This window comes from Fistularia commersonii, unplaced genomic scaffold (genome assembly GCF_037954325.1).
Source record: "Fistularia commersonii isolate RoL2024-O1a breed Wild unplaced genomic scaffold, RoL_Fcom_v1.0 HiC_scaffold_39, whole genome shotgun sequence".
NCBI classification, from domain to species: Eukaryota; Metazoa; Chordata; class Actinopteri; order Syngnathiformes; family Fistulariidae; genus Fistularia; species Fistularia commersonii.
The window spans coordinates 927,501-943,944 of NW_028233997.1; positions in this window are offsets into that span (position 1 = coordinate 927,501).

Below are 16,444 nucleotides of genomic sequence, written 5' to 3' on the forward strand. Positions count from 1 at the left end.
TCCACTCAAACGTCCGGGGGGGGTAAGGGTAAGGGGTCCTGTCCCTCTCCCCCCCTCCTCGCCGCCTCTGAGAAGAGAAACATCTCCTCCACTCCTCCGCTCCTCCGCTGCGGAACCAGGTATTACCGATCCGCCGGACTCAGGCGAATTGCAGAAAGGGGTTTTGCCGTCCTCCGCTCCTCCGCTCCTCCGTTTCGGGCCCTGGAACTCCCGAACCGCTGGACACAAGCGAATCACGGTCCGGGCTTCTGCTCTCCTCCGCTCCTCACCTCATCCGCTCCAGGCCCTGGTACTCCGTGTCCGCGGGAACCCCCCCCAACCCACAAAAACAAACTCTCACACACACACAAACACACGCACACACACACACACACACACACACACAAACACACAAACACACACAGACACACCTGAACTCATCATAGCTGTGCTAATAGCATTGGCCGAAACGTTTCCACAACCAAACCAACATTAGCTCATCCACTCATTCACATATGTGTGTGCCCAGAGGTCCGGGAGCTCCAGTCATAAGTCCGGGTGATCTATGTCCGGAGAAGGCTCACATTAGCCGCTCTAAGGGGTCCTGCTGCCCCCCAGCTTCCCGGCCTTTGAGAAGAGACACATAACTCCGCTCTTCCGCTTCTCCGCTATGGGCCCTGGTACTCCCGATCCTCCGAACTCAGGTGAATTGCGTGACGTGCTTCTGCTCTACTATAGGCCCCTACACACTTCGAACACGGCTGTTATCACCCTGTTACTGCATTTCAATGACACCCATTTGCTTTCGATCTCAGTGTCTGCCACCGTACGGAAAAAGCGGGGGGGTGGGGGGTGGGGGGGCATAAGCGCATTCGTGCTGTAAGTAATCAGAAGTTAATAGTGTTAACGGTTTGCGAGAAATTTTTAATGCTAGACAAAAAAAGAAAATTAAAAGGATATAATTAAATAAATAGATAGAAAAATAAAATTAAAAACGAAAAAAAAAAAATTGTGAGGGGAATATAACATGTAATTAAGTTGGCGGTTCACAGGGAATCTCAGACATCAAACTGTTTTTAATTGAACATAAATAGTACACCCAAATATACAAATGTACAAATAAACATAGCAAGGTAGAACTGAATGTCAATGAAACAACCAGGCATGAGGAAGCAACGGACATGAGGACATTTGTTCTGTATGTAATGAGAAGTTAATAGTGTTACAGGTTTGTGAGAAATTTACAGTGCTAGACAAAAAACGAAATTAAAAGGAAATAATTAGATAAATAGATAGACAAATGAAATTAAAACCAAAAAAAAAAAATGCAAGGGGAATACGACATGTAATTAAGTTGGCGATTCACAAGGAATCTCAGACATCAAACTGTATATTTTTTGTTGTTTATATATAAACATATATAAACAAACATATATTGTTTGTTGTTTATTTTTGGGATATATTGAGGAATATTTAATGGAAAGGAGTCACAATCGCTTTTTGACAATGTCGAAGTGTATACGTGGCTATAGAATTTAAAGTTTTCATTAGAAATTATAGCCTCATCTGTAATTTCCTTGTTGTTAAGACGGGCTTAGCTTTGCTCCGCTCCTCCTCTCCTCCGCTCCTCCGCTCTTCCGCTCCGGGCCCTGGAACTCCCGATCCGCGGGACTTCGGTGAATTCCGGGCCAGTTTTTTGCTCTTCTGCTCTCCTCCCCTCCTCCGCTTCTTCGCTCCCCCGCTTTGGACCCTGGAACTCTTGAACAGGGCCGGGCTTCTGCCCTCCGCCTCTCCTCTGCTCATCCGCTCCAGGCCCTGGCACTCCCTGTGATCCAGTCATTCGCATGTGCGTGCCCGGAGGTCCGGGAGCTCCACTCAAACGTCCGGGGGGGATAAGGGTAAGGGGTCCTGCCCCCCCCCCCTCGCCGCCTCTGAGAAGAGAAACATCTCCTCCACTCCTCCGCTCATCCGCTGCGGAACCAGGTACTACCGATCCGCCGGACTCAGGCGAATTGCAGAAAGGGGTTTTGCTGTCCTCCGCTCCTCCGCTCCTCCGCTCCTCCGCTCCTCCGCTCCTCCGTTTCGGGCCCTGGAACTCCCGAGCCGCTGGACACAAGCGAATCACGGTCCGGGCTTCTGCTCTCCTCCGCTCCTCACCTCATCCGCTCCAGGCCCTGGTACTCCGTGTCCGCGGGAACCCCCCCCAACCCACAAAAACAAACTCTCACACACACACAAACACACGCACACACACACACACACACACACACACACACAAACACACAAACACACACAGACACACCTGAACTCATCATCGCTGTGCTGATAGCATTGGCCGAAACGTATCCACAACCAAACCAACATTAGCTCATCCAGTCATTCACATATGTGTGTGCCCAGAGGTCCGGGAGCTCCAGTCATAACTCCGGGTGATCTCTGTCCGGAGTAGGCTCACCTTAGCCGGTCTAAGGGGTCCTGCTGCCCCCCAGCTTCCCCGCCTTTGAGAAGAGACACATAACTCCGCTCTTCCGCTTCTCCGCTATGGGCCCTGGTACTCCCGATCCTCCGAACTCAGGTGAATTGCGTGACGTGCTTCTGCTCTCCTATAAGCCCCTACACACTTCGAACACGGCTGTTATCACCCTGTTACTGCATTTCAATGACACCCATTTGCTTTCGATCTCAGTGTCTGCCTCCGTACGGAAAAAGCGGGATGGGTGGGGGGGCATAAGCGCAATCGTGCTGTAAGTAATCAGAAGTTAATAGTGTTAACGGTTTGCGAGAAATTTTTAATGCTAGACAAAAAAAGAAAATTAGAAGGATATAATTAAATAAATAGATAGAAAAATAAAATTAAAAACGAAAAAAAAAAATTGTGAGGGGAATATAACATGTAATTAAGTTGGCGGTTCACAAGGAATCTCAGACATCAAACTGTTTTTAATTGAACATAAATAGTACACCCAAATATACAAATGTACAAATAAACATAGCAAGGTAGAACTGAATGTCAATGAAACAACCAGGGATGAGGAAGCAACGGACATCAGGACATTTGTTCTGTATGTAATGAGAAGTTAATAGTGTTACAGGTTTGTGAGAAATTTACAGTGCGAGACAAAAAAAGAAATTAAAAGGAAGTAATTAAATCAATAGATAGACAAATAAGAAATTAAAACAAAAAAAAAAAAAAAAAATTGCAAGGGGAATGTAACATGTAATCAAGTTGTTTTTTTTGTTTTTTTTTTTTTTTTTACCAAAAAAAAAAGGAACCTCGGACATGGGTAACTATATTTTTTTGTTTTCGGATTTTTCCATAAGTTTTAAGGATTTTTTTTTTTTTTTTTATATTTCAAAATCGTTTATGAAGACATTAAAATTTGGGGAGCATTTTTGCATTCTGTTCTTGTGAATGAAGAACTTGGCCAGGCCTAAAAGAACATTGAAACAGAGTTCATCTGTTATGTTGCTTATAAGTAAACAGAATGTTATATCATCTTTTGAGAAGGAAACTGGTGACGATGGAATGAGAAGGAGAAAAAATATATGGTCAGTGGTTTCAATGTTGTCTTCACAAAATGTACAAATATTATCTTCAAAATTAAAGCGTACCCTCGATAATTCCTTAGATGGGTAGATGTCAGTCATAATTTTGAAGTGGGTCTCTTTTGCCTTGGGGGTATGGGTAGAGTCAGATACATAGTTCGCAGCGTGGCAATCGATTCCTCATCAAATTTATTTAAAATATCCTTTTTTTTTTTTTTGACGTCCAGGGAATAAGTTTCCTGTGAAACATTTCCTAATAAAGGAGTTGCTGCGCTTTCTGTCCACAATTGAGATTCCCTGGAGTGATAGTCGGGGTAACTGTGGTTGTACGGTTCGGTGCGTCATTATATTTTTGGTCAGGAATACAAATTGTCGAGGCAGTGCGTTTCGTAACTTTAGCAACTCTAATATGGGAGGCTTGAATCTGTGTGTAGTACAGAACTGCTCATTGTCCAGAGGACTGCCAGTGTCATCCATCAAGTCAATTATTGACCATATACCATTCTCAAAGCATTCCTTGTAAAACAGAGGTTTGTTGCCATGCAGTACATATCGATTGTTCCAAACTATTATACTGTGTGGTGAGAAATTGTGTACGTATATCATTTTCCAGTATAATAATATTTGTTTATGGAACTCTGAACATTTGACAGGAATCTTGTTGATATCCAAGTCAGAGATAAGCAGAAGACTCAGGCCGCCGACTTTGTTGAATAAGTAGTTTGGAGTACAATACCAGAAAGAACGATGAGGTTTGATCCAGGATTTCAACCAGTTCACCTTCAATGTCCCATTCAAGCAGTCCAACTCTATCACTTTCAGCCCTCCTTCACTTGTTTCTTTCACCATATGTGATTTTTCTTAGATGGTGTGGTCTGTTCCTCCAGATAAAGTTGAAATTGATTTGGTTAACAGATTTTACGAGTTGATTTGGAGCAGCATTGGAATACGCTGGGTATATACATCTGGATAAACACATCCATTTTAGTCAAATATATCCGGCCTAATATTGATAAATCTCTCTGGAGCCATATATTAGAATTAAGCTTTACTTTGATTCAGTTTAGATTCAATGTTCCTGGATTGATTTAACGTTTGGTCCTTGGATAGGAAAATGCTCAAGTATTTTATTTCTGATTTCATAGAAACATCGCTGATTTCCTTTAGTGGCGAGTCATGCAGCGCAAGAAGTTTGCATTTCTTTAAGTTTAATGACAATCCTGAAGCCTTGGAGAATGTTTTGGTTTTTTTCAGCACTTATTGGGACTTGATGTTCATTTTTCAAAACTAAGGTTGTGTCATCTGCCAGCAGGCTAATAACAATTTCTGTCCCCAACATTACTTCTGTCCCACACGTATACACACACAAACACACACACACACACACACACACACACACACACACACACCTTAATTCCACTCTTTTATATACGCATGTCTGGAGTTCCGGGAGCTCGTTCTCAACGTTCTGGGGATAATCATAGCTGTGCTGATAGCATTGGCCGAAACGTATCCACAACCAAACCAACATTAGCTCATCCACTCATTCACATATGTGTGTGCCCAGAGGTCCGGGAGCTCCAGTCATAAGTCCGGGTGATCTATGTCCGGAGAAGACTCACATTAGCCGGTCTAAGGGGTCCTGCTGCCCCCCAGTTTCCCCGCCTTTGAGAAGAGACACATAACTCCGCTCTTCCGCTTCTCCGCTATGGGCCCTGGTACTCCCGATCCTCCGAACTCAGGTGAATTGCGTGACGTGCTTCTGCTCTCCTATAAGCCCCTACACACTTCGAACACGGCTGTTATCACCCTGTTACTGCATTTCAATGACACCCATTTGCTTTCGATCTCAGTGTCTGCCTCCGTACGGAAAAAGCGGGATGGGTGGGGGGGCATAAGCGCATTCGTGGTGTAAGTAATCAGAAGTTAATAGTGTTAACGGTTTGCGAGAAATTTTTAATGCTAGACAAAAAAAGAAAATTAGAAGGATATAATTAAATAAATAGATAGAAAAATAAAATTAAAAACGAAAAAAAAAAATTGTGAGGGGAATATAACATGTAATTAAGTTGGCGGTTCACAAGGAATCTCAGACATCAAACTGTTTTTAATTGAACATAAATAGTACACCCAAATATACAAATGTACAAATAAACATAGCAAGGTAGAACTGAATGTCAATGAAACAACCAGGGATGAGGAAGCAACGGACATCAGGACATTTGTTCTGTATGTAATGAGAAGTTAATAGTGTTACAGGTTTGTGAGAAATTTACAGTGCGAGACAAAAAAAGAAATTAAAAGGAAGTAATTAAATCAATAGATAGACAAATAAGAAATTAAAACGAAAAAAAAAAAAAAAAATTGCAAGGGGAATGTAACATGTAATCAAGTTGTTTTTTTTGTTTTTTTTTTTTTTTTTTACCAAAAAAAAAAGGAACCTCGGACATGGGTAACTATATTTTTTTGTTTTCGGATTTTTCCATAAGTTTTAAGGATTTTTTTTTTTTTTTTTTATATTTCAAAATCGTTTATGAAGACATTAAAATTTGGGGAGCATTTTTGCATTCTGTTCTTGTGAATGAAGAACTTGGCCAGGCCTAAAAGAACATTGACACAGAGTTCATCTGTTATGTTGCTTATAAGTAAACAGAATGTTATATCATCTTTTGAGAAGGAAACTGGTGACGATGGAATGAGAAGGAGAAAAAATATATGGTCAGTGGTTTCAATGTTGTCTTCACAAAATGTACAAATATTATCTTCAAAATTAAAGCGTACCCTCGATAATTCCTTAGATGGGTAGATGTCAGTCATAATTTTGAAGTGGGTCTCTTTTGCCTTGGGGGTATGGGTAGAGTCAGATACATAGTTCGCAGCGTGGCAATCGATTCCTCATCAAATTTATTTAAAATATCCTTTTTTTTTTTTTTGACGTCCAGGGAATAAGTTTCCTGTGAAACATTTCCTAATAAAGGAGTTGCCGCGCTTTCTGTCCACAATTGAGATTCCCTGGAGTGATAGTCGGGGTAACTGTGGTTGTACGGTTCGGTGCGTCATTATATTTTTGGTCAGGAATACAAATTGTCGAGGCAGTGCGTTTCGTAACTTTAGCAACTCTAATATGGGAGGCTTGAATCTGTGTGTAGTACAGAACTGCTCATTGTCCAGAGGACTGCCAGTGTCATCCATCAAGTCAATTATCGACCATATACCTTTCTCAAAGCATTCCTTGTAAAACAGAGGTTTGTTGCCATGCAGTACATATCGATTGTTCCAAACTATTATACTGTGTGGTGAGAAATTGTGTACGTATATCATTTTCCAGTATAATAATATTTGTTTATGGAACTCTGAACATTTGACAGGAATCTTGTTGATATCCAAGTCAGAGATAAGCAGAAGACTCAGGCCGCCGACTTTGTTGAATAAGTAGTTTGGAGTACAATACCAGAAAGAACGATGAGGTTTGATCCAGGATTTCAACCAGTTCACCTTCAATGTCCCATTCAAGCAGTCCGACTCTATCACTTTCAGCCCTCCTTCACTTGTTTCTTTCACCATATGTGATTTTTCTTAGATGGTGTGGTCTGTTCCTCCAGATAAAGTTGAAATTGATTTGGTTAACAGATTTTACGAGTTGATTTGGAGCAGCATTGGAATACGCTGGGTATATACATCTGGATAAACACATCCATTTTAGTCAAATATATCCGGCCTAATATTGATAAATCTCTCTGGAGCCATATATTAGAATTAAGCTTTACTTTGATTCAGTTTAGATTCAATGTTCCTGGATTGATTTAACGTTTGGTCCTTGGATAGGAAAATGCTCAAGTATTTTATTTCTGATTTCATAGAAACATCGCTGATTTCCTTTAGTGGCGAGTCATGCAGCGCAAGAAGTTTGCATTTCTTTAAGTTTAATGACAATCCTGAAGCCTTGGAGAATGTTTTGGTTTTTTTCAGCACTTATTGGGACTTGATGTTCATTTTTCAAAACTAAGGTTGTGTCATCCGCCAGCAGGCTAATAACAATTTCTGTCCCCAACATTACTTCTGTCCCACACGTATACACACACACACACACACACACAAACACACACACACACACACACACACACCTTAATTCCACTCTTTTATATACGCATGTCTGGAGTTCCGGGAGCTCGTTCTCAACGTTCTGGGGATAATCATAGCTGTGCTGATAGCATTGGCCGAAACGTATCCACAACCAAACCAACATTAGCTCATCCACTCATTCACATATGTGTGTGCCCAGAGGTCCGGGAGCTCCAGTCATAAGTCCGGGTGATCTATGTCCGGAGAAGGCTCACATTAGCCGGTCTAAGGGGTCCTGCTGCCCCCCAGCTTCCCCGCCTTTGAGAAGAGACACATAACTCCGCTCTTCCGCTTCTCCGCTATGGGCCCTGGTACTCCCGATCCTCCGAACTCAGGTGAATTGCGTGACGTGCTTCTGCTCTCCTATAAGCCCCTACACACTTCGAACACGGCTGTTATCACCCTGTTACTGCATTTCAATGACACCCATTTGCTTTCGATCTCAGTGTCTGCCACCGTACGGAAAAAGCGGGGGGTGGGGGGGCATAAGCGCATTCGTGCTGTAAGTAATCAGAAGTTAATAGTGTTAACGGTTTGCGAGAAATTTTTAATGCTAGACAAAAAAAGAAAATTAAAAGGATATAATTAAATAAATAGATAGAAAAATAAAATTAAAAACGAAAAAAAAAAATTGTGAGGGGAATATAACATGTAATTAAGTTGGCGGTTCACAAGGAATCTCAGACATCAAACTGTTTTTAATTGAACATAAATAGTACACCCAAATATACAAATGTACAAATAAACATAGCAAGGTAGAACTGAATGTCAATGAAACAACCAGGGATGAGGAAGCAACGGACATCAGGACATTTGTTCTGTATGTAATGAGAAGTTAATAGTGTTACAGGTTTGTGAGAAATTTACAGTGCGAGACAAAAAAAGAAATTAAAAGGAAGTAATTAAATCAATAGATAGACAAATAAGAAATTAAAACGAAAAAAAAAAAAAAAAATTGCAAGGGGAATGTAACATGTAATCAAGTTGTTTTTTTTTTTTTGTTTTTTTTTTTTTTACCAAAAAAAAAAGGAACCTCGGACATGGGTAACTATATTTTTTAGTTTTTGGATTTTTCCATAAGTTTTAAGGATTTTTTTTTTTTTTTTTTTATATTTCAAAATCGTTTATGAAGACATTAAAATTTGGGGAGCATTTTTGCATTCTGTTCTTTTGAATGAAGAACTTGGCCAGGCCTAAAAGAACATTGACACAGAGTTCATCTGTTATGTTGCTTATAAGTAAACAGAATGTTATATCATCTTTTGAGAAGGAAACTGGTGACGATGGAATGAGAAGGAGAAAAAATATATGGTCAGTGGTTTCAATGTTGTCTTCACAAAATGTACAAATATTATCTTCAAAATTAAAGCGTACCCTCGATAATTCCTTAGATGGGTAGATGTCAGTCATAATTTTGAAGTGGGTCTCTTTTGCCTTGGGGGTATGGGTAGAGTCAGATACATGGTTCGCAGCGTGGCAATCGATTCCTCATCAAATTTATTTAAAATATCCTTTTTTTTTTTTTTGACGTCCAGGGAATAAGTTTCCTGTGAAACATTTCCTAATAAAGGAGTTGCCGCGCTTTCTGTCCACAATTGAGATTCCCTGGAGTGATAGTCGGGGTAACTGTGGTTGTACGGTTCGGTGCGTCATTATATTTTTGGTCAGGAATACAAATTGTCGAGGCAGTGCGTTTCGTAACTTTAGCAACTCTAATATGGGAGGCTTGAATCTGTGTGTAGTACAGAACTGCTCATTGTCCAGAGGACTGCCAGTGTCATCCATCAAGTCAATTATCGACCATATACCTTTCTCAAAGCATTCCTTGTAAAACAGAGGTTTGTTGCCATGCAGTACATATCGATTGTTCCAAACTATTATACTGTGTGGTGAGAAATTGTGTACGTATATCATTTTCCAGTATAATAATATTTGTTTATGGAACTCTGAACATTTGACAGGAATCTTGTTGATATCCAAGTCAGAGATAAGCAGAAGACTCAGGCCGCCGACTTTGTTGAATAAGTAGTTTGGAGTACAATACCAGAAAGAACGATGAGGTTTGATCCAGGATTTCAACCAGTTCACCTTCAATGTCCCATTCAAGCAGTCCGACTCTATCACTTTCAGCCCTCCTTCACTTGTTTCTTTCACCATATGTGATTTTTCTTAGATGGTGTGGTCTGTTCCTCCAGATAAAGTTGAAATTGATTTGGTTAACAGATTTTACGAGTTGATTTGGAGCAGCATTGGAATACGCTGGGTATATACATCTGGATAAACACATCCATTTTAGTCAAATATATCCGGCCTAATATTGATAAATCTCTCTGGAGCCATATATTAGAATTAAGCTTTACTTTGATTCAGTTTAGATTCAATGTTCCTGGATTGATTTAACGTTTGGTCCTTGGATAGGAAAATGCTCAAGTATTTTATTTCTGATTTCATGGAAACATCGCTGATTTCCTTTAGTGGCGAGTCATGCAGCGCAAGAAGTTTGCATTTCTTTAAGTTTAATGACAATCCTGAAGCCTTGGAGAATGTTTTGGTTGTTTTCGGCACTTATTGGGACTTGATGTTCATTTTTCAAAACTAAGGTTGTGTCATCCGCCAGCAGGCTAATAACAATTTCTGTCCCCAACATTACTTCTGTCCCACACGTATACACACACACACACACACACACAAACACACACACACACACACACACACACCTTAATTCCACTCTTTTATATACGCATGTCTGGAGTTCCGGGAGCTCGTTCTCAACGTTCTGGGGATAATCATAGCTGTGCTGATAGCATTGGCCGAAACGTATCCACAACCAAACCAACATTAGCTCATCCACTCATTCACATATGTGTGTGCCCAGAGGTCCGGGAGCTCCAGTCATAAGTCCGGGTGATCTATGTCCGGAGAAGGCTCACATTAGCCGGTCTAAGGGGTCCTGCTGCCCCCCAGCTTCCCCGCCTTTGAGAAGAGACACATAACTCCGCTCTTCCGCTTCTCCGCTATGGGCCCTGGTACTCCCGATCCTCCGAACTCAGGTGAATTGCGTGACGTGCTTCTGCTCTCCTATAAGCCCCTACACACTTCGAACACGGCTGTTATCACCCTGTTACTGCATTTCAATGACACCCATTTGCTTTCGATCTCAGTGTCTGCCACCGTACGGAAAAAGCGGGGGGTGGGGGGGCATAAGCGCATTCGTGCTGTAAGTAATCAGAAGTTAATAGTGTTAACGGTTTGCGAGAAATTTTTAATGCTAGACAAAAAAAGAAAATTAAAAGGATATAATTAAATAAATAGATAGAAAAATAAAATTAAAAACGAAAAAAAAAAATTGTGAGGGGAATATAACATGTAATTAAGTTGGCGGTTCACAAGGAATCTCAGACATCAAACTGTTTTTAATTGAACATAAATAGTACACCCAAATATACAAATGTACAAATAAACATAGCAAGGTAGAACTGAATGTCAATGAAACAACCAGGGATGAGGAAGCAACGGACATCAGGACATTTGTTCTGTATGTAATGAGAAGTTAATAGTGTTACAGGTTTGTGAGAAATTTACAGTGCGAGACAAAAAAAGAAATTAAAAGGAAGTAATTAAATCAATAGATAGACAAATAAGAAATTAAAACGAAAAAAAAAAAAAAAAATTGCAAGGGGAATGTAACATGTAATCAAGTTGTTTTTTTTTTTTTGTTTTTTTTTTTTTACCAAAAAAAAAAGGAACCTCGGACATGGGTAACTATATTTTTTAGTTTTTGGATTTTTCCATAAGTTTTAAGGATTTTTTTTTTTTTTTTTTTATATTTCAAAATCGTTTATGAAGACATTAAAATTTGGGGAGCATTTTTGCATTCTGTTCTTTTGAATGAAGAACTTGGCCAGGCCTAAAAGAACATTGACACAGAGTTCATCTGTTATGTTGCTTATAAGTAAACAGAATGTTATATCATCTTTTGAGAAGGAAACTGGTGACGATGGAATGAGAAGGAGAAAAAATATATGGTCAGTGGTTTCAATGTTGTCTTCACAAAATGTACAAATATTATCTTCAAAATTAAAGCGTACCCTCGATAATTCCTTAGATGGGTAGATGTCAGTCATAATTTTGAAGTGGGTCTCTTTTGCCTTGGGGGTATGGGTAGAGTCAGATACATGGTTCGCAGCGTGGCAATCGATTCCTCATCAAATTTATTTAAAATATCCTTTTTTTTTTTTTTGACGTCCAGGGAATAAGTTTCCTGTGAAACATTTCCTAATAAAGGAGTTGCCGCGCTTTCTGTCCACAATTGAGATTCCCTGGAGTGATAGTCGGGGTAACTGTGGTTGTACGGTTCGGTGCGTCATTATATTTTTGGTCAGGAATACAAATTGTCGAGGCAGTGCGTTTCGTAACTTTAGCAACTCTAATATGGGAGGCTTGAATCTGTGTGTAGTACAGAACTGCTCATTGTCCAGAGGACTGCCAGTGTCATCCATCAAGTCAATTATCGACCATATACCTTTCTCAAAGCATTCCTTGTAAAACAGAGGTTTGTTGCCATGCAGTACATATCGATTGTTCCAAACTATTATACTGTGTGGTGAGAAATTGTGTACGTATATCATTTTCCAGTATAATAATATTTGTTTATGGAACTCTGAACATTTGACAGGAATCTTGTTGATATCCAAGTCAGAGATAAGCAGAAGACTCAGGCCGCCGACTTTGTTGAATAAGTAGTTTGGAGTACAATACCAGAAAGAACGATGAGGTTTGATCCAGGATTTCAACCAGTTCACCTTCAATGTCCCATTCAAGCAGTCCGACTCTATCACTTTCAGCCCTCCTTCACTTGTTTCTTTCACCATATGTGATTTTTCTTAGATGGTGTGGTCTGTTCCTCCAGATAAAGTTGAAATTGATTTGGTTAACAGATTTTACGAGTTGATTTGGAGCAGCATTGGAATACGCTGGGTATATACATCTGGATAAACACATCCATTTTAGTCAAATATATCCGGCCTAATATTGATAAATCTCTCTGGAGCCATATATTAGAATTAAGCTTTACTTTGATTCAGTTTAGATTCAATGTTCCTGGATTGATTTAACGTTTGGTCCTTGGATAGGAAAATGCTCAAGTATTTTATTTCTGATTTCATAGAAACATCGCTGATTTCCTTTAGTGGCGAGTCATGCAGCGCAAGAAGTTTGCATTTCTTTAAGTTTAATGACAATCCTGAAGCCTTGGAGAATGTTTTGGTTTTTTTCAGCACTTATTGGGACTTGATGTTCATTTTTCAAAACTAAGGTTGTGTCATCCGCCAGCAGGCTAATAACAATTTCTGTCCCCAACATTACTTCTGTCCCACACGTATACACACACACACACACACACACAAACACACACACACACACACACACACACCTTAATTCCACTCTTTTATATACGCATGTCTGGAGTTCCGGGAGCTCGTTCTCAACGTTCTGGGGATAATCATAGCTGTGCTGATAGCATTGGCCGAAACGTATCCACAACCAAACCAACATTAGCTCATCCACTCATTCACATATGTGTGTGCCCAGAGGTCCGGGAGCTCCAGTCATAAGTCCGGGTGATCTATGTCCGGAGAAGGCTCACATTAGCCGGTCTAAGGGGTCCTGCTGCCCCCCAGCTTCCCCGCCTTTGAGAAGAGACACATAACTCCGCTCTTCCGCTTCTCCGCTATGGGCCCTGGTACTCCCGATCCTCCGAACTCAGGTGAATTGCGTGACGTGCTTCTGCTCTCCTATAAGCCCCTACACACTTCGAACACGGCTGTTATCACCCTGTTACTGCATTTCAATGACACCCATTTGCTTTCGATCTCAGTGTCTGCCACCGTACGGAAAAAGCGGGGGGTGGGGGGGCATAAGCGCATTCGTGCTGTAAGTAATCAGAAGTTAATAGTGTTAACGGTTTGCGAGAAATTTTTAATGCTAGACAAAAAAAGAAAATTAAAAGGATATAATTAAATAAATAGATAGAAAAATAAAATTAAAAACGAAAAAAAAAAATTGTGAGGGGAATATAACATGTAATTAAGTTGGCGGTTCACAAGGAATCTCAGACATCAAACTGTTTTTAATTGAACATAAATAGTACACCCAAATATACAAATGTACAAATAAACATAGCAAGGTAGAACTGAATGTCAATGAAACAACCAGGGATGAGGAAGCAACGGACTTCTTCTTCTTCTTCTTTCGGCTTTTCCCGTTAGGGGTCGCCACAGCGAGTCAACTTTCTCCATCTAACCCTATTCTCTGTATCTTCCTCTCTCACACCAGCTACTTTCATATCCTCTCTCACTACGTCCATAAATCTTCTCTTTGGTCTTCCTCGAGACCTCTTGCCTGGCAGCTCCAATTCCAGCATCCGTCTACCAATATATTCACTATCTCTTCTCTGTACATGACCGAACCATCTCAGTCTGGCTTCTCTGACCTTCTCTCCAAAACATCGAACATGTGCCGTCCCTCTGATAGATTCATTCCTGATCCTATCCATCCTGGTCACTCCCAAAGAGAACCTCAACATCTTCATCTCTGCAACCTCTAGTTCTGCCTGCTGTCTTTTGGTCATTGTAACAGTTTCTAGTCCATACATCATCGCTGGTCTCACCACTGTCTTGTACACCTTTCCTTTTATTCTGGCCGATAGTCTTCTATCACATAGTACCCCTGACACTTTTCTCCACCCATTCCAACCTGCTTGGACCCGTCTCTTCACCTCTTTTCCGCACTCTCCGTTGCTCTGGACTGTTGACCCTAAGTACCTGAAATCCTCCAGCTTCTTGATCTCCATTCCCTGTAGCCTCACCGCTCCACCCGAGTTCCTCTCATTCACACACATATATTCTGTCTTGCTGCGACTAACTTTCATTCCTCTCCTTTCCAGAGCATACCTCCACCTCTCTAGATTTTCCTCTACCTGTTGTCTGCTCTCACTACAGATCACAATGTCATCCGCAAACATCATGGTCCATGGGGATTCCTGTCTAACCTCATCTGTCAGCCTATCCATCACCATTGCAAACAAGAAGGGGCTCAGTGCTGATCCCTGATGGAGTCCCACCTCCACCTTGAACTTCTCTGTTACCCCTACAGCACACCGTACCAGTGTCTCACAGCTAGCATACATGTCCTGCACCAGTCCAACATACTTCTCTGCCACTCCAGACTTCCTCATACAATACCAGAGCTCCTCTCTTGGCACCCTGTCATATGCTTTTTCTAGGTCTACAAAAACGCAGTGCAACTCCCTCTGGCCTTCTCTGTACTTTTCTATTAGCATTCTCAACGCAAATACTGCATCTGTAGTACTCTTCCTAGGCATGAAGCCATACTGCTGTTCACAAATGCTGACTTCTGCTCTCAGTCTAGTTTCCACTACTCTTTCCCATAACTTCATTGTATGGCTCATCAACTTTATCCCTCTGTAGTTGCCACAATTCTGCACATCCCCTTTATTCTTAAAAATAGGGACCATCACACTTTGTCTCCATTCTTCAGGCATCTTCTCACTCTCTAAGATCCTGTTGAATAATCTAGTCAGAAAATCTACCGCTGCCTCTCCTAGACACTTCCACACCTCCACAGGTATATCATCAGGACCAACTGCTTTTCCACTCTTCATCCTCTTCAATGCCTTCCTCACTTCACTTTTACTAATTTTTGCTACTTTGTGGTCTACAATAGTCACCTCTTCTACCCTTGCCTCTCTTTCATTTTCCACATTCATCAGTTCTTCAAAGTACTCTTTCCATCTTCCCATCACTCTTCTAGCATCTGTCAATACATTTCCCTCTCTGTCCTTTATCACCCGGACCTGTTGTACATCCTTTGCATCTTTATCTCTCTGTTTCGCCAACCTGTATAGATCATTCTCACCCTCCTTACTATCCAACCGAGCATACAAGTCATCATAAGCCCTTTGTTTTGCCTTTGCTACCTCTATCTTTACCTTTCGCCGCACCTCCCTGAACTCCTGTCTGTTCTCTTCAGTCCTCTCAGTATCCCACTTCTTCTTCGCTAACCGCTTTCTCTGTATACACTCCTGCACTTCCTCATTCCACCACCAAGTCTCCTTATCTACTTTCCTTCCAGATGACACACCAAGTACTCTTTTACCTGTCTCCCTGATAACACTAGCTGTAGTTGTCCAATCATCTGGAAGCTCACCCTGACCACCCAGACCCTTTCTCAACTCCTCCCTGAAAACCATGCAACACTCCTCCCTTTTCAGCTTCCACCATTTTGTCCTCTGCTCTGCCTTTGTCCTCTTCATCTTCCTTGTCACCAGAGTCATCCTACAAACCACCATCCTATGCTGTCTGGCTACACTCTCACCTACAACTACTTTGCAGTCACTAATCTCTTTCAGGTTACCTCGTCTATACAAGATGTAGTCTACCTGCGTGCTCCTACCTCCGCTCTTATAAGTTACCCTATGTTCCTGTTTTTTCTGGAAAAAGGTGTTCACTACAGCCATTTCCATCCTTTTTGCAAAATCTACCACCATCTGTCCCTCTGCATTCCTATCCTGGATACCAAATCTGCCCATCACTTCTTCATCCCCTCTATTGCCTTCACCAACATGTCCATTGAAGTCTGCACCAATGACCACTCTCTCATTTCTGGGAATATTCTGCATCACTTCATCTAACTCATTCCAGAACTTCTCCTTCTCTTCAGATTCACATCCCACCTGCGGGGCATAGCCACTAACAACATTGAGCATCACACCTTCGAT